The 24,188-nt window shown below is 43.5% G+C and overlaps 1 protein-coding gene across 2 annotated transcripts in view; it reads left to right on the forward strand.

Annotated features, from left to right (window-relative positions):
• The window catches only part of RARB (retinoic acid receptor beta), a 185,576-nt gene that overhangs the window by 1,608 nt on the left and 159,780 nt on the right, over nucleotides 1–24,188 (forward strand). The gene's annotated exons all lie outside the window — the stretch shown is intronic.

Genomic DNA, 24,188 nt, shown 5'->3' on the forward strand with positions numbered 1-24,188 from the left:
CCGAGGCACGCACTGGTCAACAGTAGCCTGGCTGCAGGCTTGAGAAATGGCCAGCAGTCCCAGAAAATCCCACCTTCGGGTGGCTGTAGTGGGAGCCTGCTGGACGCATCGCTGCCCTGACAGTGATTTAGATAAATGGCTCAGCTATCTATCAAAATGTTTTTAGTACTTTATTTGACAATTCATTGGAGCATTAGCCTGAAAATGACATTTTAAATCTTTGTTTTCAAAGAGGTCAAAGTTTAACTGGAAGAAATTGAGTTTTCCTAATAACGTGATGGCTTATCTAAAGAGAGGCAAGAAAAAGGAGAGAGAGGGGACAATGACAAGATTTTAAATCGTCCTCTTCTCAAACTTTTTCTTAAGAATAAAGACTTGCTTCAGGGGTCCAGGAAATCAACAGGTTTGTAGCTGAAAAGTCAATAACCATCTGATGCCAACAGTCTAGCTGTCTTAGTATTTCGTAGAGCCATAACCAGGGTAAAAAGAATATCATTTTCAGATTAAGTATTTCGTAGAGCCATAACCACGGTAAAAAGAATATCATTTTCAGATTAAGTATTTCGTAGAGCCATAACCACGGTAAAAAGAATATCATTTTCAGAAGGCGTCCTCATTTTCAGCTGCTCCTCAAATGCTTTCTTTCCTGCTGCCTATTTTCTTTCTGGAGAGCTCAAAGAAACTGTTAGAAAATAATTTTCCAACCCACTAACAGATCTTTTAGACCCTACCCTCCTCCTCTCTGTAGCAATTAAAACAGTATGAACAGTTTCATTTGGAATCTCAGGGAACTAGGGCTCCCTCAAACTTTTTCTTGTGAGAGAAAGTTTTAATGAAACGTTTTTTAACAAAGGAAAAAAGAATGCTCAGGACCCTGGCGTCAAGCTATTAGACCTAGTAGAGGTTTTACAAGTAGACATTCTTCCTTTTGTAATTAACTCTCCAAAAGTGCCTATTAAGTTGCAGGAGTTTGGGGGGGAACTTTGTTTGTTCTTGAACAAGTTAAACAAGGGATTTGCCTTATCTGGGGAGAGGCTAGTGGTGAATGTGTCATTCACCTAGGGCCAGCTGATAAGCAAGAAGTGTTGATAACAGCAAAGTTCAGCTAATCAAAGAAGCTTGCATTAGACAAAGTAAATAAAGGCAAATGACAAAGGGATTTCAGAAATTTCAGTGTCTTATTTTTGTAAGCAGGGCAATTAGTGCTCACTGTGGTCAATTTCACAAGGGTTTGGATTCCCACCCCTGGACTCCAGGTTAAATGAATAGAGTGTAAATATGGCTCAGGCCCCTGGAGTCGCACAAACCGCTTTAGGACAGGTCAGTTTAGTTGTTCAAGTGGTTTAAGTTTTTAAGCATAAATAAAAGTTCTGACACAGCTCTGCCACGCGGTGTTTGGCTCAGGGTGGCACAGCCAGTTAGGGCTTTTGAAGTTAAAGCATATTAGGGCCCTGTTTGTATAAGTACAAACATAAAAACCACAACCTTTTCCATTTTACTCAATGACTGTTTTGACAAGAAGCAGATCTGTTTGTGCTCTTAACACAGAGGAAACAGTGGGCCAGAAGGGAAAAAATAGTACTAAATTCTAACCAAAACTGTTTTCTGCTTCGAGATCCTACTTATTTTTTTGTGGCGTGTGTGTGTCTCTCTGTGTGTGTAGGAATTGGAGTAAACCCTTTGAATGTACAACACACCAGAAGCATTCTTTGAAGGGTGTTAGAATATTCTCTTTATTTTCCCTTTTAATTTTAAGACAGAAAAATGATATGCCAACCAGCTGTCGGTTGAAGTAGGGCCTGTGAATTGCCTCTAAAAATTCGAAGTCAGGAGTAGCGAGTTACTAAGGGAACATGGTGTAAATAATATGATTTAAGACGGCCCCTGGAGGTGTCAGAGTCACTAAGTCTCTGTTCAGGTGCCTCGTGGATTACCTTGGGTTTAGGCTGCTCCAGATGTTTTCAGCATTAATTGCTCAGTGAGCATAAGATAAAGCCTAATATTTGTGGTCTAAATATAGTAGTTGCTTTCGGTGAAATCATGAGTGTGACAACTTCTTGGCCCTTTTCCCTGTCTTCACCCTGCTGGTAACACATCAAAAGAAAAAAGGAAAAACAGATTTTCTTTTCTAACGAGAAATAATCTGTTTTTAAAAACAAACAGTATCGATGTTATGATTTAGGAAGGAAAGACGTCTCCTTTCCAAAGCACTGGGACCTGAATTTTAAGTATTAAACAGTATCTAAATCCTCTCCTAGTGAGATATAAATTGGGGTCAAAGTGGCAAAATCAAAGATACCCTCTGAAAGAGAGACTAAATAAAGGCTGACAGCCACCGTATGAACTGAATGGGGTTTTGAATAAATATTTCAGTGAAAAGGCTCAATTGTTTTTCTAAAGTAGGACATAATTTTCTGCTTCTCGGCCACATGACAGTGGTAACTAACACCATCAGAAAGAAGAAAAGAAAAGGGAATTCTACTTAAATCTCAGGGAGTGCAGGACAGGGCCGTTTGAAAACAAGTGGAAGATTCACAAAGTTTTCCTTCCCCATAGGAAAAAATAATTACTAAAATTTTTTCTGTATCCAGGTAACTCGGCACTTTGGGTAGGGAAGCACTGATGTGCAACTTACAAGAAAAAACGCGGAAGTTTACATTTTATCACCAGAAAAGGATAGACTGCCCCCAAAATAGATCAGAATGCTAGGAGTGGTAGTCATGTGTCCCTTAAGCTTAGGCTGTGGACTGGATGTGGAAACTCTTGGTAGCATTTGATTTCCCAGCCCAAATGCAAAGCCCTCGCATCGGAACTAGGCCTTTCTTCTCTTAGTAGATAAATGACCAGCAGCGCAATTTCTGATAGGTTCGCTGACCTGAACCAGAAGTTTTCTTCTCATTTTTGGAAGCCTGGCTCTGACCATATATAACCAGTCGGTATTGTCACTAACTTTGCTTTAAAGCACACAAGAAAGTTCTTCTGGATATCAGGTGCTTATAATTTCCCTTCAACATGTTAAGCCCCAGAGATGGCTAAAAAATGAAAGAAAACCTTACCGTTTTCTCCTTTCTACATTCTTGTGAAATGTAATGCATAGATAATCTCAGAAGGGAAATACGTGATAAATGATGAAGATTATAAATTCTGCTGTCAAGGAATTTAGAATCTTTAAAATCGAAAAAAATTTTTTAAAGGCTGGGAATTTTTTAACTAGAAAGTTACTGTCTGCGAGGTAGATGAAGATGTAAAACCAAGTTGCAAAATAGAAAACTCTTCGAGTCGAACAGGACTTATGAAACAGTGAATGCACTGTTCCATTTTAGAACATCTTAAAAAGAATCTTCTATAGAGTTTGAGTTACATGTAAGTGCCAATAAATTTCTCCCTAAATGACATTTTTATACTTTAAATGTTCTAATATAAATTCAGTTAACTATCAATTAACTAGATTATTTCGGAAATGGGAGTTTTTTGATGAAGGTTAATCAGAAAAATCTGGGCTAAAAACCTTTCCAAAAGATACTAATGTAGAATCTTGCCTTTCAAATTACAGGGTAGTTATAGGCAATCATACATTTCAGATTTTCTAGAATAACCCACTTTCAACTATACTGCCACAACTCCCACATAAGCCATTGAAATATGCCAGATATTTCAATATTATGACATCTCCTAGGGTTGCCCCTTGCACCCAGGAGTGGCACAGGAAGCCTTTGTTTGGACTTGCTGGTCAGTCTAACTGGAGCACTCACAGCTTAATTTTTCTGTTATGACTGAAGATCACCTTGTGCTTCTTGGTCATTCTTCTGAACACGAATTCCTTTTGTGGCAAAATGTAGATCTGTAAATAGGAGGCGTCCCTTGCAATATGGATTTAAGTATTATGACCGGGGCTCTGATGCCACCGTGTGTGTGCGCGCGCGCGCGCGTGTGTGTGTGTGTGTGTGTGTGTGTGTGTATTGGGAGTGGGGGAGGGGTGGAATTATACGTTGAATCACTGTGAACAAATCTGTATCAGTTCTTGGCCAGCTTCTTCATAAAAAGTTGGAGTTGGAGGTGATGGAGAGAGGAGAGTTAACTCCAGTTTCAGATTTATCAGTATCCGGTCTGTAAGTGGCTTGGCCCAAGCACCTCTTGTTAAATAGGAGATGAGATAACCTGCCCATCTGTACGATCTAATAACACAATCTAATCACTCAATATGTCGCCCTGAATGCTCTTCTTTTCCTTCCCGCCTCCTTGCTTCATCACTAAGAGGCATGATTCCCGTCCCATCCCAGCCCCTAAACCCCTTCCGATGAATAAAAAATAAAGTTGCAAAAGTTCTCTCCACCTAGGCAGCCGTAGAGGGTGAGCCTGCAAGTGTTCTATTATTTATCTGGAGCTTTCAGAGCTTCTTAGTTGGGAATTCAGACAGGCAATGGAACCGCTGACTTGCTTTTTCTCTGGCCTTGCAGGATGGGGAGCTGAAAGGGGGGCCATTCCGTAAGATAAGACTCCTGGTCCCCAGCACGATAAGGCAGGATAACAGGAACTGACGTCAGGAGGTGACCCAGCCTTGCTGAGCGTTTCCTCTCTCAGAGCACAGGCTCCCCGGCAGCTGATGAAGCGAGCTGCGACGGGGCGGGGGAGCTGATTTTAACAAGGCTGATCGTGGGTGACGATGTCCCTCATTCCCAAAAGGAAATTTCTCTAAACGGAACAAAGACTGACCTGGGTGTGGCTTTAATAAAAGCAGATTCTGAGATTATAATTGCAATTTTAGGTTGTCATGTACTAGATCCTTGTTTCGCAGCTGTCAACAGTTTCCCTCTGATGTCTCGGAAGACAGTCTATCCGGCACTCAAATATCATCCCCCGTGAACCCTGCTGACTCTCCACACAGAACCAGATGGGCGGAATTCACATTGTCAGAGTTAATCCCTGGGACTCCTGTTTACTTTTCTAAACACCGCGTTCCCATCCCATTGGCATCATCTGACAGCAGGTGAAAGCCACTGCATTTGCCACCAGCCCTGACACCGCCTGGCAGTTTTTCCTTTCCTCTTTCCTTCTTCCTTTTCTCTTAAACTCAGATTAAAAAAATTTTTTTTTTACTATTTTTTCTTGCCTTTACGAGTGTCACCAATTTGAGGTCTGGAGAAGGAGAAATCCTAATGAAAGGGTCCTATTTTATTTTTTCAAGTTCATGGCTTCACAGTGTACTCTTAAAGATTGCTCTTTGTTTTGTTTTTTTTTAAAGTTTGAGTATTGAATAAGGAGTTATTCTCCTGATTCTACTCACATATAGTGAAATGTTTTTGTTGTTGATATTAATCAATTACTCTTCGCCACTGATTAAATGTTATCAAATCAGGAAAAAAAATAGCTAAATTCAAAATACTGTGGTAGAAATGATGCAGATAAGACCAGATAAGATGAGTGTATCAGCTAACCTGAAAACGAAGCTTTGGATCACATTTACCCTAATACTTCCCTAATTTTCAGAGCAAACGAAGACCTCAGTAATAAATACCTCTTCTCAAAAATACGAAAGCTTTGGGGGCTACAGTACCTTTGTCTTATCATCAGAGTTCATGGTTATAAAAAGGCTGATGATCTGAAGGCTGTTTCAGCTTCAAAAGATGTTTTAGGGTCTGGCCTATTGGAACCCTTGGGGGTGTAATTAACTAAAATGGAAATGGAGGCAACCGAAATTTAGTTCCTGATGTTTTAATTTAGCTCAGTACTGCCATGTGTTGTTGAAGAGAATTCTTAAAGGCAAACATAATTATTTCATTATGGGCCTCAGAATGCTTTCATTGGCTTTAATGACAAGAAGCTGTGTAAAAAGGCATCCATTTCAATTAGTCCTTATATTTACATCAGATAAATAACAAATAATTGATGAAAAACAAGTCTTTGGGATGGATGATTTCACATAGTGTGATGGTTACAGTTTAATGATGAAACATTTCTCTGTTGCTTTGCATTTTAATTATCCAGACATTACAGTAGTGGTGCTGTGGAGCTAAAATACCGTTGTTGCCATTTTATTACAAAAAATCACGATTATTGCCTGTGAATCGGAAGCGGGAAAAGGTAGCTAGAAGCGTATCTCAGAGGAAGTAAATTCCCAGTCCCATTAATTTTACTGTTTGTTAGCATTCATTTTGATCACTTTTATCTTTTACCCTTCATCTTTCTGGATTAAGACAGTCAGGGGTTTCACGTGCGTTTTTATGATCACATCTCCTAAATACCGTTCTTTCTGTCTTGCTGGCTGTGTTGAAGACTTGCCTGAAAGTACGTTGCCAAGTGTGTCCTGGAAACTCAGAGAGCCTTCTCCCACGTGATGGGCACACTTTACCTTTGATCTTATATGAAAACCCACTTCACATGATTCATCTGTTTTGGTGTACGGAACACTAATTGTTATTATTGATTTTAAATTCCGTGACCATTACAAGTAACCCGGATGACTGGCAGATAAAGGGTAATAATCCATGGAGTTCTGGAACTGTTTCATGTTTGTCTGGAGTACTTTATGTGATCAATATTAACTGCCCCATTGAAACTAACTGCTGTATCAAATAACAGTCAATCAAATGAATGTGCTTAGAGATTATTTATTGAAAGCTTTAATTGTTCACTGGGGCCCTGCTTATCAGAGGAAACAATAGGAACTAGAGACAGGATGAACGGGTTTGGATTCGCTGCGAAAGCCGGAGGACGCAGATGAAGGCCGTCTCTCTGCTTCCTGGGCCAGAGTTTCCAGAATCCCGTGTTGGGTTTCTAGCGGCACAAGTCCTAAATGGCCTTACAGAGGTTATCCTGCCACCTGTGCAAGGAGAGCGCTCTAGAGAGGTAGGGGTAGTGAGTTCCTTGCCCTCAGCCCAGAGGCTGTGGAGTTGTCACTCTGAGAGTTTTACGGCGGCCTCTCTGCCCGCTCACGCACGTGCATTACCCTGCGAGCATCTCTCCATCTGTGGTCCTCGCGCTGCCCATGGGCTGAGAAATAGCCTGTCTTGACACGGGATCGCTGTCTACAGCCATGGCATGGGACATTGCAGGATTTGTAATATAATAGCTAATGTAAATGAGGATTCTACTCTGCCCTGAAAACACACAGAGGTCCCCGAGCAGAGCTGCTCTGGTTTCAGCGTGACACTGTGGCTTGCATGCCTTCACTAACAGAGACCATGTCTGTCGAGTTGGCATCTCTTTCCTCTGTGAAATGGTTCCTCTGACTGTGGCGCATCACCCGGGGGACCATCCTTCCTATTTGTCACAGTGGGACAGCACTGTGGTCCTGATGCAGTGGCATCCATTTGGAACAAATAATTGGCTTTTACACCTGAGCGTTGTCACCTTCCAGGTGGTCACGGTACACTTTGCCCAGAGATGCTGTCAGGGGCCAGTACATTTCGATTACTCACTGATGGATTCCATCTTGCAGAGTGCTGTTCAACAAATGGCCCTTGGAGGGTTTCCCTGGTGGCGCACTGGTTGAGAGTCCGCCTGCCGATGCAGGGGACACGGGTTCGTGCCCCGGTCCGGGAGGATCCCACATGCCGCGGAGCGGCTGGGCCCGTGAACCATGGCCGCTGAGCCTGCGCGTCTGGAGCCTGTACTCCGCAACGGGAGAGGCCACAGCGGGGAGAGGCCCACGTACCGAAACAAACAAACAAACAACAAATGGCTCTTGGATGTCTGCTGTGTGCCAGGCTCCCTGATGTGTTCAGGGGTTGGCAGGAGCAGGGGGACGGGACAGACACATCAAGACGAAGCCCATGTGGTCCCTGCTCCCTGGACTCACAGTGTACGGGAGACGCTTGTATACACATGTCACTGTGACACAGCCCCCTGTAACACAAACACAGTCTCCTTAGGACTTTGAACCTGAGTTTGATTCCAGAAAAAACTAAAACCCACTGAGAACCAGAGCTGGTGCATAAGTGGAGGATTATGTAGGTTCCGCATTTTTGTCATACGGAGCAGGAAAGAAGTTTTTCTGGGGGTAGCTGCAGAGGTCCATTCTAAGTGCGGTTTACGATGCGGAGTTTTAAACTATGCAGTGGAATAAGTGCATACCTTCTGAACTTGCTTCTTGAAGACTCATATGGATGTTTCGAGTGTCTGGTAAATAATGTCTTTGGGGGTTAGGTCTATTAGATGATATTTTTTTAAAAATCAGTTTAAGATTTTATTGGAGTATAGTTGATTTACAGTGTTGTGTTAGTTTCAGGTGTACAGCAAAGTGATTCAGTTATACATATACACATATCCATTCTTTTTCAAATTCTTTTCCCATATAGGTTGTTACAGAATATTGAATAGAGTTCCGTGTGCTATACAGTAGGTCCTTGCTGGTTACATATTTTATACAGTAGTGTGCATATGTTAGTCCCAAGCTCCTAATTTATCCCTCCCCACCACGTTTTCCCTTTGGTAACCATAAGTTTGTTTTTGAAATCTGTGAGTCTGTTTCTGATTTGTAAATAAGTTCATTTATGTCATTTTTTAAAACTCAGATTCCACATACAAGTGATATCGTATGGTATTTGTCTTTCTCTTTCTGACTTAACTTCACTTAGTATGATAATCTCTAGGTCCATCCATGTTGCTGCATTATTTCTTTTTTATGGCTGAGTAATATTCCATTGTGTATATATGTACCACATCTTCTTTATCCATTTGTTTGTTGATGGACATTTAGGTTGCTTCCATGTTTTGCCTGTTGTATCACTTCTTTCTTTATGATTGTTTTTGCGACATCTTGCTGTGTAACAAGCTGCCCCCAAACTTGGTGGCCTAACAATTTATTATCTCATTATTCTGTGGGTGGACTGGGCTCAGCTGGGCAGATCTTCTGCTCCACATGATGTCAGGTGAGGCTACAGCTCCCAGGGCTAAAATGGGCTGGAAGTCTGTCACTGCTGGCGCCCAGGGCTGGCAGTGGATGTTGGTTGGTAGCAGAGAGCTCAGCCGGGCTGTCACCTGAGGTAGCTGAGTGTGCTGGCGTGCGGTCACTGTCACCACCTGCTGTTGGGGGAGCGGCATGGGCCAGCTCGCCTTCAATACGGCTACCTGTCCATGGGGAGGGACCAAAAACACGCAGCAGTCATCACAACCATTCCCTAGAACACGAAATAAATGATTGTCTTCTGTAGAGACCAACTTAAAGAGCTGTGGTGGGGTGTTTAGTTTGCTTTCTGGGATGGTTAAATTTTTAACAAGATTCTACTCTAATGACTGTACCTACATCATTATCACAAGCAATCCTGTGAGGCAGGTACGATTTGCCTCTTTTTACGGAAAAGGACCTTGAGGCTCAGAGAAGGTGAGTTTGACAGCAGTGTGACCCTGTCCCCTGACAGCCGAGTGAAGACTTCCTGGAAGATATTTATGCCCCAGTAATACCAAGAAGGGACCGTGGAGTGCTTTGGTTTTGGGAAAAGGTGGAAAAGAGAGAGAGGGGTGAGAACTGTCCCACAGAATTTCCTCTGATGACATTATTTCTCTCATAGAAGCCACAGCCTTTTAAATTGTGGAAGAAACCAGGAGGCTATTTACTCTTGTTTTCCATCCTGTTTGTTGTTAGTGTCTGCGCTGGCCTGGTCCCTCTTGTGTTTGCCGAGGAATTGCAGGGAGGTGAGAGATGGGAAAGAAGGTTTTCTTGTTCTTCTGGTTCACTCAGAACTCTCGTCTGGAGATGGGCACCGGTGGTGGTACCTCCTAGTCAGCCAGCACTATCACGTCTTCCATTACTGGAAAAACAGGAAGAAGAAAAATTTAAAAAAAGAAAAGTTTCCAGGAGACACTGAAACATTGATATTTTGGTACTTGCCACGTAGTTTGTTTAGAGGGTCCCAAACCTATGAAAACTGACTATTTTAGCCTCTCACATAATGCTCTTAGTCCAGTGGTTCCAAACACAGTTTGCTCTTCATATCCACAGGTTCCACATCTGCGGATTTGACCAATCTCAGATGGAAAATATTCAGAAAAAAAATTCCAGAAAGTTCCAAAAAGCAAAACTTGAATTTGCTGCACAGCTGGCAACTACTTACACAGTATTTACATTGTATCTGCAACTATTTACATAGCGCCTACATTGTATTAGGCATTGTAAGTCACCTAGAGATGATTTAACCTATATGGTGGATGTGTAGGTTACATGCAAATAGTACGCCGTTTTATATAAGGGACTTGAGCGTCCAGAGATTTTGTTGTCCATGGGGGTCCTGAAACCAATGCCCCAAAGATATGAAGGGGTGACTGCTACTTTTAGTGCAATATATTGTTCTGTACTTGGGATTTTTACATACCGTGTTCTACCTGCTTCTTTTGTTTGAAATCTAGTTGTTGAATTATGGATTTTGAGGAGACAGGTGGGCTAACTGAAGTGACTGTCTGCGGGTCATGTAGTGGGCTCTAGGTGGGTGCTCCGTGCATTCCTGTGTGTACAGCGTGGTACAGTGGAGCTGGCACTCTTCGTGCTCTGCCTTTGCTGTTACCTCAGTGGTTTTCATCTGTACCATTGGTCCATAATACTTACCTTGCAAGCTTACCATAGACTTAAATAAGAGAGTTTCTTTAAAGTACCTGAGACTTAATACTCAGTAAATAATCTTCTCCCAATACTTTACTATGAAAAGGTTGAAAGAACTTTACAGGGAACCCTTGGATACTTACTACCATATTGACCATTAAAGTTACCAGGTTTGTTTTCTGTGTTTCTTCTCATTTCTCCTTTTTAGTGTGTGTTGTTTCATTTTGTGTTATTGGTTGGGTTCCCTTACTAACCTGGGAAGTCTTTTGAGGTCAGATACGGTGTCCTTTACCTCTGTCTTCCCAATATGGTCGTATGGTATTAGTACAGCTAGTAAATACCTGGTCAGGACTCAGTCATGGTTGAGTCAATGGATATAGGCGTTCAAGCACACCACCCCTTAAGGCCCCAGATACCGGCACTCTACAGTAGAACTCCTGCAAGGACGGGGACCATCTGTAATTCTGTGTTGTCCGGTACGGTGATGGCTGGTCATGTGGACCTATTGAGCACCTGAAATGTGGCCAGTATGTCTGAGGAACTGAATTTTTTATTCTAATTCTAGTTCATTTAACTTTCACTAGCCACATGTGGCTAGTGACTACTGCGTTGAACAACACAGCTCTGTATACTCAGCTATTAATATTTTTTCAATATTTGTGCATTCTCTTTATTTCCCTTTTCCTTTAGCCTCTATTATTCTCTCCTACTGCTGTTCAGGAGCTCTAATTATCTCTTTATGTAGACGGTAAATAGACTGCAGGAGAATGTAAACAGAATACTGGAGGGTAGTGATTTCAGTCATTGTTTAACTTGTTTTCCTTCTGGGTGGAACCCTTTTTCCTGGGGCTTGCCAAATACTTAGCACTTATTTTGCTAACACTTATTTTGCAGAGCTCAACCAGGATTTTCCCAGAATCCCAGTGGGCTGGACTTGAGGTCTGTTTCTTGCAGCAGTCCTATTGTGGGAGAATACAAATTCTAGTCCTGTGCGCCACACCTGCATGGTTTTCAAATGGATATAGAGTATCTTCCAACCTTTTCCAGCGACTTTCAACTCTACTTAAACATTTTAAACTGCAGGGAGGCAGAGAGGAACGGACCACACTCTGTGGAAGCCTCAGTGTGTGTTCTAGAAAATGCCACGCTTTCTCTCCCCCGAGCACCTTCTGCTCGTATATGTGTGCTCTGCTTAGTAACCCAGTGCCGGGCGCACAGTAGGGGCTCAGGAGATATCTGAGTATAGTTCAGTGAACATGAACTTGAAATTCAGAACATCTCAAGTGGTCTCTGCTTTTGCTTATTTGTATATTTGGGGGTCACTCAAAACACCTGAAGTAAACTGGAGGGAGTGGTTAGAACTTGGGAGGCCCACGCTGGCCGTGATGGCAAGCCCTTACAAACGTGTCAGCTGAAAAATTGCCCTGAAAATACGAGAACGTGGTATTTCCTCGGGCTTCTGGCACTCGCTCTGATATCCTTGGAATAGAATCTCTGATGGTACTTCCCGTTCACATTGCCACTCCTCCCTTCCTTCTTTTTTTTGTCTATCCCTAGAAATGGGGTGAAGAAATTAAATAGAAATAGGACCAAATTAACAATCAAGAGAAACTTTTTAAAAAAATTTATTTTGTTGGAATGTAGTTGATTTACAACGTTGTGTTAGTTTCTGGTATACAGCAGAGTGACTCAGTTATACATATATATATTCTTTTTCATTTTCTTTTCCATTATGGTTTATCACAGGATACTGAATATAGTTCCCTGTGCTGTGCAGTAGGACCTTGTTATTTATCCATTCTATATATAACAGTTGGCATCTGCTAACCCCAAACTCCCGATCCTTCCCTCCCCCACCCCTCCTGCCCCTTGGCAACCACAAGTCTATTCAGTCAAAAGAAAGTTTTGAACCAGGGTTTTTTTCCCTCCTGAATAGTTTCAAGTTGTGACTGGTTTTTATTAAAACGAAACAACCGCCATCATCATAATTAATATTTATTAAGTGCATATTATCTGCATATTGTACCAAGTGCATTAAATGAATTCTGTCACCTCATTGTCGCAGCAGCCTGAAGAGAAAGGCACTGTTATTGCTCCATTTTACAGATGGGAATCCCCAGACACAGAGCAGTTCAGGCGCCCGGATCCGTGGAGTAGGAGAAAGCGGGTCGAAGTCCCCCTCTCAGCTTTGTGTGACGTGGCTTTCCTTCCTTCTCCCAACTCTTCAAAGTAAACTCCCATGCTCTTTGCAGGGAGGGGGAATGAGGAAGGTTGGAAGCCCCAGAACCCGCAGTATAATAGAAGGGTTTCCAAGTGAAAGCTGGAAACAATACGTTTTTAACAAAATGGGCATTTACTCTAATTGCTGTGCCCCTACTGTTCAATTCCTTTTTATGTCCTAATTCATTAAATTATGTGCACACACAGGCTTATTATTTACAGATGTATGCACTTTAAACGGGCTCATGTGAAACAGATGTTTCTTGAAAGGTAACTGAGAGCTAGTGATCTAAACCCTCCTTTAGTGGGTATCAAGTGAGTACTCTGGCCCATTACTTGCAGGATTGTTGCTATTATTTTGAATTGCAGTGTCCAGTAAGGGGAGGAGAATTCAATCCGTCCTCTGGAGGAACAAATAAAAACACAACGACCCAATAAGCAGACATCTGCATCTCAAAATAAAAGAGGGCGTGTGCAGGTGACAGGCAGGTGGGCTCAGGGGGATGTGAATGAGTTTTATAAGCAATTTGAAGATAAAAGACCCATTGCGTTATAGGAGACTTTTTAATTTTTTAAGAGCCTTATTCTGTTATATCTTAATCATCACAGTCTTTGAATTCATAGCTGAGCAACTATCATGCTCCTTTTTATCCAGAATTTCTTAGTTAATTTTTTTTTTTTTTTATGGCCATGCCGCAGGGCTTGCGGGATCTTAGTTCCCCGACCAGGGAACCCAGGGCCCCAGCAGTAGAGGACCAAGTCTTAACCACTGGACTGCCAGGGAATTCCCTAGTTACTTATTTTTAGATGGAATTACTCCATTGCTCTTGTAACTGGCAGGAACGCATGCAGAGCTTGGACCGTGAGTGTGATGTCAAATTACTGTCTCCCAGGTTCTAAAAGAGTCAGGGTGAACTCTTTCCACAGGTTCTTCATGGCTCCAGATAAATCATCTTCAATTAATGATAGCTATAGAATTAATTTCAGTTATGTATTGCTATGGAACAGAGCAACCCAAAACTTAGTGGCTTAAAACACAATTTATTATCCACTTTCAAGTTTCTGTCTCGCTTGGGATCTTTCATGTGGCTGCAGTCAGATGGTTCCAGGGCTGAACTCCTCTTAGGGCCAGATGAGGCCGATGTTCACCATGGCTCCTGCATTCCATGTCCAGTTCCTCGGCTGAGGTTTCTGGAGCAGTTAGAGGCTGCGTGGACCTCTCTCTCTGCACGGCCTCCTCTTGTGACATGGGCTTCCTTACAGGATGGTGGTCCCTGAGCTCTTCACATGGCTTCCCCCAGAATGAGCATTCCAAGAAACCCAGATGGAAGCTGCAAGGCCTCTTAGGATCTAGTCCTGTGTGTAACAGTGTTATTTTTGCTACGTCCTTTTGATCAAAAAGCAATCCCAGTAGCAGCCCAGGTTGAAGGGGAAGGGCCTACACAATGGTGTGGCTCCCTGGAGGTGTGGGTCACTGGGCAAGCCATCTTTGGAAACCAGCTACATGCTAACTAGAAATACACGCACACCTCTTTTTCGATACAAGGAACATGGCCTAATCAATTCACAGTGCCATAAACTGGGTGGCATGTGTCAGCAAACGCATTTCAATACTTATTCAGAATGTCAGGGAGCAATAATCATCACCCCTCAGAGTCCACAGGGAGATTTCTTGTCTGAATTGTCAGGAGTTCTCTAAACAACAACAACAAAAAACTGGAGCCAAAAGATGGCTGAAATGATGTCATTTTGCACGTTGAGAGCTGGAAACCGTCACAAGTGAAAACGAAAATGGGACATGAGATATTAAGTGGCATATCAGGTTTATTGCACATAGGACCATGAGAGTGCTTTTTATTTTGTCTTATGGAGCTCTAAAAAAAAACTCATGTAATGGCTTAAAGGCATTAAAACTCCCATATTCTCCCTGGCTCTAGGCCAGGGAACAGGGCATGATAAATAATCCCAATAGATGGAATATGTAGGAAGGAATTTTAAAATGTATTTACTATAGACATATTGACCTCCCTAACTAATAAAAATGTGTACATGAGGTTAGTTTTGAGGGAAATGTGCAGACCTTACACGTTTATAGTGTATATAAATACTGTATACACCGTAGTGCTTAGCATCCTTAAACTATTTCCCTCATCTCTGTAACATATGGCGATCATATTCTGTCTTTACCCTAGAAGCAAAGAAAAGCATGGATTTTATAGTACATGTGCAGTTACTCTAAGAAGGAATAGTTTTAATTTCCTTTATCTTAAAGCAGGGGTCAGGAAACTGAGCCGTATCTGGTCTGCAGCCTGTTTTTTGTAAATAAAGTTTTATTGGAACATGCCACGCCCATTCATTTATGTCTTGTCTGTAGCTGCTCCCCCTACCGCAGCAGAGTTGAGTGGCTGTGACAGAGACCATATGGCTCACGAAGCCTAAAATATTTACTGTCTAGTTTTTTACAGAAAGAGTTTACTGATCTTGTCTTAAAACGTTAAAAAATCAGTAGGACAGCTTCAAATAGAAATGAGTGCTTTGTTTTTCGGTTATAGTAATGTAGGTGGATTCAGGAGGCCAGTTCTGGATCAAGCTGTTTCTGAACTCTGTGACCTTGGCCAAGTCCTTTAACTTCTCTAAGCTTCAGTTTCCTCCTATAAATAACGGAGAGTAAAAATTGGATAATGATAATAATCCCTGCTCGCCTTCACACTTTTGCCCTGAGGGAGCAAGTGAGGGAATGGGACGAAAACACACCTGGAATCCTCCACCACCAGGTAATGTGTGCTGTTGGCAGATCTGCTGAATTGGCTGAAACGGTCATCACGTATTTGATGATGCCTAGGATAACTATGCAAGGATTTGTATGCAGATTTAATTCTTTCACTCATTTTTCAACCATTTATTAAGCACCTGCTGTGTACTTCTACGCACTGAGTATTTAAAGGCAAGTCAGCCGAAGCCTTTGTGTACTCGTGACATGCTTGGTCGTGGCAGCCTTGGGCACCATCGGATCCCAGCCTCCAGCTGGGACCATCTTTACTGTCTGGTATTTTTAGTTGTCAGTTTGTGTGGGCGAAGAATGGTGTCTTCTAACTTCTTTTTAACCCAGCATTTAGCACGGTGTCTGGCCTTGCCAGGTGCTCAATAAATACATGTCAGCAGTTGGATGTTGCTGGCTGATAATCCCGGCCCCGTCCACCCGGCCCCACGTTGGTCCATGCAAAGGTTTGCGACTTTGGGTTCCAGCAGCTGTGGAAGGCTCCCAAAGGGGAGATCGCCATGGGAAGGAGGAGTTTCAAGAAGCTGTTTCTGAGGGGTCTGTGCACATGGATTGGGGATGGGCCACGAGGAGAGGGCTGTGGTGGTCCTTTGGGTGATGCACAGAGGCTGGGAGGGACGCGACAGCTGAGTGGGAGCGTGCGGGAGCAGAGCTGACGCAAAGTGCTCTGCTCACGTTCGCTTGTGGGGGAATCTTATCAGGAGGGACAAGTGTTTTGAGAGGGAAAATGGAAGCAAAGGTCAGCAAATCAAGACTTGAGACTGCTGCTTAGGAGGTGAATGGGAGGTAAATCGTGTCGAGGTTCGTCAGCACAGGCATGACCCCTGATCCTGTGGTGATGGTAACTCTGCTTGTGCCGCCTTTGCGACAGGCATTGGGCCCAGTGCTTTACAGTGATTCATCATTTAACGCTCACGATGATCCACTGCCGGGTAGGCTGTCATTTCGTACAAGGAGAAATGGACACTCAGAGACACTAAGTAACTTGCCCAGAGCCACACAGCTAGTAGGCAGGAGAGTTAGGATTTGAACCCAGGCAGGCCCCAGAGTTCACACTTCCAGCCACATGCTTCAGCTTGTCTTTAAAGATGGGAAGTTCCCTAAAGGAAGGAATATCCAGAAAGACCTGAACCTTGGGGCCTGCTCACAAGTGGTAAAAATGCCTTTGAATTATTTTTTCAAGTTTTCCTTAGCAATTTCTTTTTCTAAATTTTTTATCTTTAAACAGCTTTATTGAGATTTAATTTATATATCATTTAGTTCACCCTTATGAAGTGTACAATTTAGTGGATTTTAGTATATTCACAGAGTTGCGGGACCACTACCACTATCTAATTTCAGAACACTTTCATCCCCCCAAAAAGAAACTTGTAATGGTGAATTTTATGTATCAACTTGCCTGGGCCAAGGGGTGCCCAGACATTTGGTCAAACATTATCCTGATTGTTTCTGTGAGGGTGTTTTATTTTGTTTTGTTTGTTTGTTTGTTTTTTATTTTATTGGAGTGGAGTTGATTTACAGTGTTGTGTTCATTTCAGGTGTACAGCAAAGTGAATCAGTTATACATATACCCACTCTTTTTTAGCTTCTTTTCCCATTTAGGTTATTACAGAGTATTGAATAGAGTTCCCTGTGCTATACAATAGGCCCTTGTTGGTTATCTATTTTATATATAGTCATGTGGGTGTGTTCATCCCAAGCTCCTGATTTATCCCTCCCACCAGCGTTTCACCCTTTGGTAACCATCAGTTTGTTTAGCAATTTCCTTTTTAAGAACTAAAATGAAAGCACTTTGACACCGTCATCCTTCTCACATCAGGAAATAGTGAGAAATCACTGTTATGAAGGAAGAAAAAGATCAATTGTGTTAGAGCGTTTCTGTCTATAATCTGAACAATTCCATGTAGAAAATTCAGAATCTTTTAAACTCAGATATCCCCAGTGGGTCCTTCTGAGCTGGTGCGTGATGCTTATCTCCAGCACTAACACAGTCGTCATGTTAGTCCACTAGAAGGTTCGGTGGGGACGCTTCTGGTTGCCCCCATACCCTGGTCCTCTTGGGAGGGAGTGACCCGGGTCTTCCTGAGGCATCCCAACCCTGCAGACCGGGACAGAAGAGCAAGCGCACGACTTCGGGTTGCATTCTTGTGCCAGATACGTTCTGGCTGAGGGAGTGTAAGTGGCCCACTGGTGAAAGCTGGAGAAGCAGCCCGGGGAGGGGGGCCCGAGCCCTCCTCTCGCCGCCCAGCAGAGCCCCGAAGCTGGCAGGGGGGCGGGCCACATGTGGCCGCAGTTATTACCTGCGCCCGACAGCGTGGAGTTACACGCCCTTGGACCGCCGCCAGAGGCCCTTGGAACCTGGTCTGAGCTGCCGCCACCCGGCCCGCTGGGGCTGCTTTCTCGGCAGGGAAGGTGCGGGAGGGCTTCGTGGGCCGGGGATGTGTGCCTCCTCATTCCTGTGTTTGCCTCTGGGGACTTTCCTACTTTATTGCTTTGACTGGAAAGAAGAAAGGGCATTCTTTCTGTCCCTTTAGCTTCTTTCCTTTTTAGTTTTCCAGTTTTACTTTTGCTCCTTATGCCAGGATGACTGCATGGGTCTGCTTGACGTGGTCTGTATTTTCTCAGACTTGCTGCCAGGGACTCTACCAATGTCTTGCCAAAGAGGTTGTGCAGGATCACAAGACAGGATGTCATCCCCGGGGTCACACCCATTCTCTTGAGCCCAAGACCACTTGCGTGCCAATTCCTGCTTATCTGCTCCCCTCTGGATGGCCTCGAGCCAGTTCCCTCACCAGTCTGTGCCTCCAGTTTCTTGCCTGGAAGTATTTTTTAGCGATACTAAGATGAGGTCTCTCATAGGGCTGTCATGGGGGGCAAATGAATTAATATATGTCAAATGCTTAGAACAGAATAGGGGTGGCAGGTAGCCCGCGGTAGATGCCCCGTGATTGTCGCTGTTAATACTTGTTGTATTCTTCTTTTTTTAAAAATTTATTTATTTATTTTTGGCTGTGTTGGGTCTTTGTTGCTGCACGTGGGCTTTCTCTAGTTGCGGCGGGCGGGGGCTGCTCTTCGTTGCGGTGCGCGGGCTTCTCATTTCGATGGCTTCTCTTGTTGCGGAGCACGGGCTCTAGGCACACGGGCTTCAGTAGTTGTGGCGCGTGGGCTCTAGAGCACAGGCTCGGTAGTTGTGGCTCACGGGCTTAGTTGCTCCGTGGCATGTGGGATCTTCCCCGACCAGAGCTCGAACCCATGTCCCCTGCATGGGCAGGCGGATTCTTAACCACTGTGCCGCCAGGGAAGTCCCTGTCGTATTGTTTTCGTTTGACTTGACTCTATAGAATTTCCCATCATCTTCTAAGGCATCAGTCACATCAGGATATGCCTCGCCCACCTGTTCCCAAATAACAAACAAGTCGTCGAATATAGAGTTGTGTCGTTTATAATGTATAAACCCTGCAGCGTGGTACACACACTTGTCATCTCCATTTCTCAGGTTAGGAAACTGAGGCTCAGGAAGGTGAAGTGACCGTAGTAAGAGGCAGCGTCAGGCACTGAGCTCCCGCCTCTGTCTCCTGTGCTCCAAGAAGTTGTATTTTTGTCCCAAAGTCTTCCCACAAGTAGTCTCCTTACCCTAGAGCAGGGTTTTTCAACCTCAGCACTGTTTCTAATTTGGGCCAGACAGTTCTTTGTTGTTGTCTGGGGAGGAGGAGGGAGCTGTCCTGTGCACTGTGGGATGTTTTTTGTTTGTTTTTGCTTAATTTTTATTGGCGTATAGGTGATTTACAGTGTTGTTAGTTTCAGGTGTACAGCAAAGTGAATCAGTTTTACATACACATATATCTGTTCTTTACCATATTCTTTTCCATTATGGTTTATTACAGGATATTGAATATAGTTCCCTGTGCTATACAGGACAACCTTGTTGTTTATTTTATATTGTTTTATTTTTTACTTTTTATTGGCGTATAGTTGATTTACAATGTTATGGTAGTTTCAGGTGTACAGCAAAATGAATCAGTTATACATATACATATAACCATTCTTTTTTTTTTCCATTTTTAAAGTCTTTATTGAATTTGTTACAATATTGCTTCTGTTTTATGTTTTGGTTTTTTGGCCACGAGGCATGTGGGATCTTAGCTCCCCAACCAGGGATCAAACCCACACCCCCCGCATGGGAAGGCGAAGTCTTAACCACTGGACCGCCAGGGAAGTCCCCATATATCCATTCTTTTTTAGATTCTTTTCCCATATAGGTCATTATAGAGTATTGAGTAGAGTTTCCTGTGCTATTCAGTGGGTCCTTATTAATTACCTGTTTTATATATAGTAGTGTGTATGTGTCAATCCCAATCTCCCAGTTTATCCCTCCGGCCCTTTCCCCCTCGGTAACCATAAGTTTGTTTTCTACATCTGCGAGTCTCTCTCTGTTTTGTAAATAGGTTCATCTGTACCAGTGTTTTAGATTTCACATGTACATCATACAAAATTTCTCTGTCTCTAACTTACTTCACTCTGTATGCCAGTCTCTAGATGCATCCACGTCTCTACAAATGACCCAAGTTTGTTCCTTTTTATGGCTGAGTAGTATTCCATTGTATATATGTACCACATCTTCTTTATCCAGTCATCTATTGATGGACATTTAGGTTGCTTCCATGTCCTGGATACTGTGAATAGTGCTTGCAATGAACATTGGGGTACACTGTGGGATGTTTAGTAGCATCGTTGGCCTCTACCCACTAAATGTCAGTAATTGCCCCCAGTTATGACAGCTAGAATCTCTCCAGACATTGCCAAATGTCTCTTGGGGGGCAAAATCAGTGTTGGTTAAGAGCCACTGTCCAAGATTAAGGAAGGTGGAAGGGAAATGTGGGAGGATGGGGGTTCTGGGTTGACCATCACTTATGAAACATCGTGTGCCAGGCAAGTTGCAAACAATGTCTCTCGTTCACCAACAGGAATTCTAGGATCATCTGCATTGTCCTACGGGACACTAGGACTCAGAGAAGAAACAAAAACTCTATGGTCACTAACATAGCAAGTGTCAGAAGAGGGATTCAAATCCAGGTCCATCTGGAGCAAAGCCCATGCCATCCCATCACTTCCTCACACAGTTCTCTGCAGGTTCAGGGCATTTTAGTTCTTCTTAGGAACAAAGGAAACTCACACGATGAGGATTAAATTGGTTTCAGAGCTTTTTGAGGCCACTAGTGTGAGTGTCTACCTGTAAAGTATCAAGCAAATAAAACAAAAAACACTTCTTTGCAGCAAAGTATAACTGAGTAAGTAGAACGTTACTTTGTTGCGAAAGAGGTTACATTCTGGTGTCTTTACCCTTGAACTTTCTCAGATCTCAGAAGAATGGCAAAAATTCCCATGTGACAAAGAGTAATTTCATCATCATCTTTGAAAAATATTCCACCACAGTATCCCCGCTGTTTTCTGTAAGGACTGGTACCAATGTGATTTTCAAATATATTTGCAGTATATAAGCAAAGAATTGTGTATCTGAGATGATAAACATTTTAGTGGTCCTGTTTTAATCCACTATGGGTGCAGGAAATTTGAACAGATAATAGAATGTCATTTGTTAGTGCAATAATTTCTTTTTAAGAATTTTGGAAATCCTGATTGGAAGTGGAATATGGGACTGAATCATTTGGTGTGGAGATAAGCTCTTCAGGGACCTTGGTATTGTGATGTAATTAGCTTCATCTACACGCGACTCCTGAGGCAGGTTACAGCATTTGTTCACTTAACGCCTTCCATTTCGGATGCCTCTCAGTTCACGTCATTAATAAGCAGTTAGATGTGTCGGCCCGTTAAGTGATTTTAAGGGAGAATTTATTTGAACCTGTCATAAGCTATCTTAGTATGTCCTAGAAAATCGTGATCTAAAGCATCGTCTGTTACAAACGTCACCTAAAACAACCTATGACATGATTTTCGACCATGTTCCTTGGAGCAAGAAAGCATATTATAAAAATGAAATGTAGGTGTTGAACGTGTCATAGTCCCTTAGGAAAATATGACAGCACTTCCTACGGTAAAAGTCGGTCTCCGGAATAACTTCTCCTGCTGGCCGAGAGCCCAGACAGGTGTAGCTGCAATACAGAGTGATTAGTGGGTTCTCAGCCTCCCGGTCTCTCTTTTTAAGGCCCAAACTATCTTGTCAAATTTAACCATGTCTTGAATCAAATCAGTGTTTGGAAAATTATAACCGTGAATTAAAAGAAAGGGAGGTAACAATCCTGCAGTTCTCAAATATGAGTAAATAGGCCCGACCGGACCACACCCAGTGATTTACTTCCTAAGGAGGTGGAAGGTGAGAAGTTAAAAAGCTGTGGGTTTGAGTGAAGTAAGAGTAATATCTATTCAGCCATTTAAATCTCTTTTGTAATAAAATAGACCACTAATCCGAACCTGCTGTATAGCACAGGGAACTCCACTTCGCTGGAACAGTGGAAACTAACACAACATTGTAAAACAACGCCACCCCAGTTAAAAAATAAATCTCTTTCGCAAAGGCTGCGAGTAGTGTGTTGTTTAAATTTCCCAGTTCTAAGGTGCGGGGTTCCCCGGCCTTGCTGTCCCCTTCGGTTCTGGGGAAGAGTCAGTGAGTTCACGGTGTCAATACTAAGCCTTTGGCGCAGTCCTGGGCAGTTAGTAAGTGCTCAGTAAATGGTAGCCGCGGTTACTTCAGCTCTTCCGGTGCAACTCTTACCCCTTCTGCCAACTAAAATCCACTGCCGAAATTCCATGGGAGCGGACGCAGGCTTCTGGGGAGCATAAACACCGCGCCGCCTGGAGCTCTTAATGTATTAAGTGCTCGACAAGGAGCGCATTTAGTGAGGACCTGAGCAAAGGGCGAGGCCGACAGAGTCAACGGTGCCAAATTGACTCAGCAGATTGGGGTTCCGGGGAGGTTAGGAGAGCAACAAGACATTTTTATGTTTTATGTCAAGGTGTCTCGAATGTTGCTAGCATGCATGGGAATTATCTGGGGATTTTGTTAAGATGCCTGTTGAGATTCGGCGGGCATTTCTGGGGTGGGGGGTGGGGTGGAGGGGAGTGGGAGCCTGCGTTTGACCCGGTTCCCAGGTGGTGCTGATGGTGAGCCCGGGACCGCACTTTGGAAAGCAAGGCTTTCTTGAAGGACTTAAAAAGGAAAGCCTTCCCGGCCCTTCTTTTGTCCCCTGCCTGTCCTCAGCACCTGTTGCATGTGTGGTCAGAATAGCAGGGATTCTCATAACCCGGCCCCAGCCCTCGGCCAGGATCCCGGGTGACCCGGGCAAACACACACTCCTTCAGGGTCACGGGCAGGTTACGGAGTCAAGACTGCCAGAGCCCGCCGCGCCGTTTTCCTCCCCTCCCCTCCCCCAGACCCGGGACTAATCTTGGAGCTTCTCAGTAATAACAAAGCCAGCAGCAGAGTGAGTCAAGACCATTTCAAAGCAGAGTTTTTCTTGTTTGGCAATTACCTAATTTCAAAATGCGATTCACAGATTTGCAAAATCCCCTGCGTGTGGAAACAAACCGCTTCTCCTGAAAGATGATTAAAAGCAAGAATCCCCCCCCCCCCACCCCAAACATACACACACACTGGAGGCGACTGGAAAATTAAATGAGCGGCAGTACGGAGGTCCCCAGTCCCACGCTCACGGTTGGAGGCATGTAAATGATATTTCAATAAAGGTCCACGTGCGCGCGCACGCATGCGCAAACGCCCGCAGCGGAGAATCTGGTTCTAATTACTTGTACTTTGGTTGAACTTTGGCGTTTCCTTTGACTTTCTCCCTAATGTATGAGAGCTGTGGGCCTTGCGATCCTGCAGTGAATCCACAGAAAAAGGAGGGAAAAAAATCCAGACCGGCTCTCCTACGTGCCAACAAAAATGAAACCCAACTAATGTTGTGACCAAATGCAACACTTTGCTAGTCTCCGTTAATTAGCTGAAATTACTCCCTCCCACAGGGTCCCGGAGCTCAGGGCTCAAAATTCCCCCGGGGCCGTGCAGGAAATGCCTTTTGCTTTACAACTCCTTTTTCTTTTAAGGCTCTGCTACCCAGAGAGTGCATTAAAATGCTGTCTTAATCATCGAAAGTTCTAGCGAAAAGGCAGGGCTTTCATTATGCAGGATGCCTGCCTGATCGCCTCTAAAATCCTGAAGTCTGTCAGCATGGCTTAGCCCGCCATAAATTAGTTCTCACAAAGAAAAACATAGTATACTGGGCCTTCTCTTAAAAATGTTATCTGCTACTTAATCTAACCTTTAGAAAAATGCCAAGCATGTTAGGAATTGTGAAGGGCGCTATTGTTAGAGGCTTTACGTGTGTTTAAGTGACACTCAGGTGTGTTGTAACAACAAGGAGATTTATACTGTGTTTTCTCAGGTGAGTTAATTTGCAAGTGCCAAGTCTTCTTAACAGGCAACAGCATTATTATTATTATTTTGCTTTTATTTTGGGAGTGAATTAAACCCCCAGAATTGTGGCAGTGTTTAAGAAGGCTGTGTCACTTGGGAGTGCCGGTATTCTCCTTTTGTACGGTGTCTCGGTTGGTGGAGAGTTCCTTTGGTTTGCTTTTGTTTTGTCTGCAAACAGCCTCTGAGTTTATAGAGTCCTTCAGAGCAGTGCTTCTCAAAGTGCC

The sequence above is a fragment of the Delphinus delphis genome, chromosome 4 (assembly GCF_949987515.2).
Source record: "Delphinus delphis chromosome 4, mDelDel1.2, whole genome shotgun sequence".
Lineage (NCBI taxonomy): Eukaryota > Metazoa > Chordata > Mammalia > Artiodactyla > Delphinidae > Delphinus > Delphinus delphis.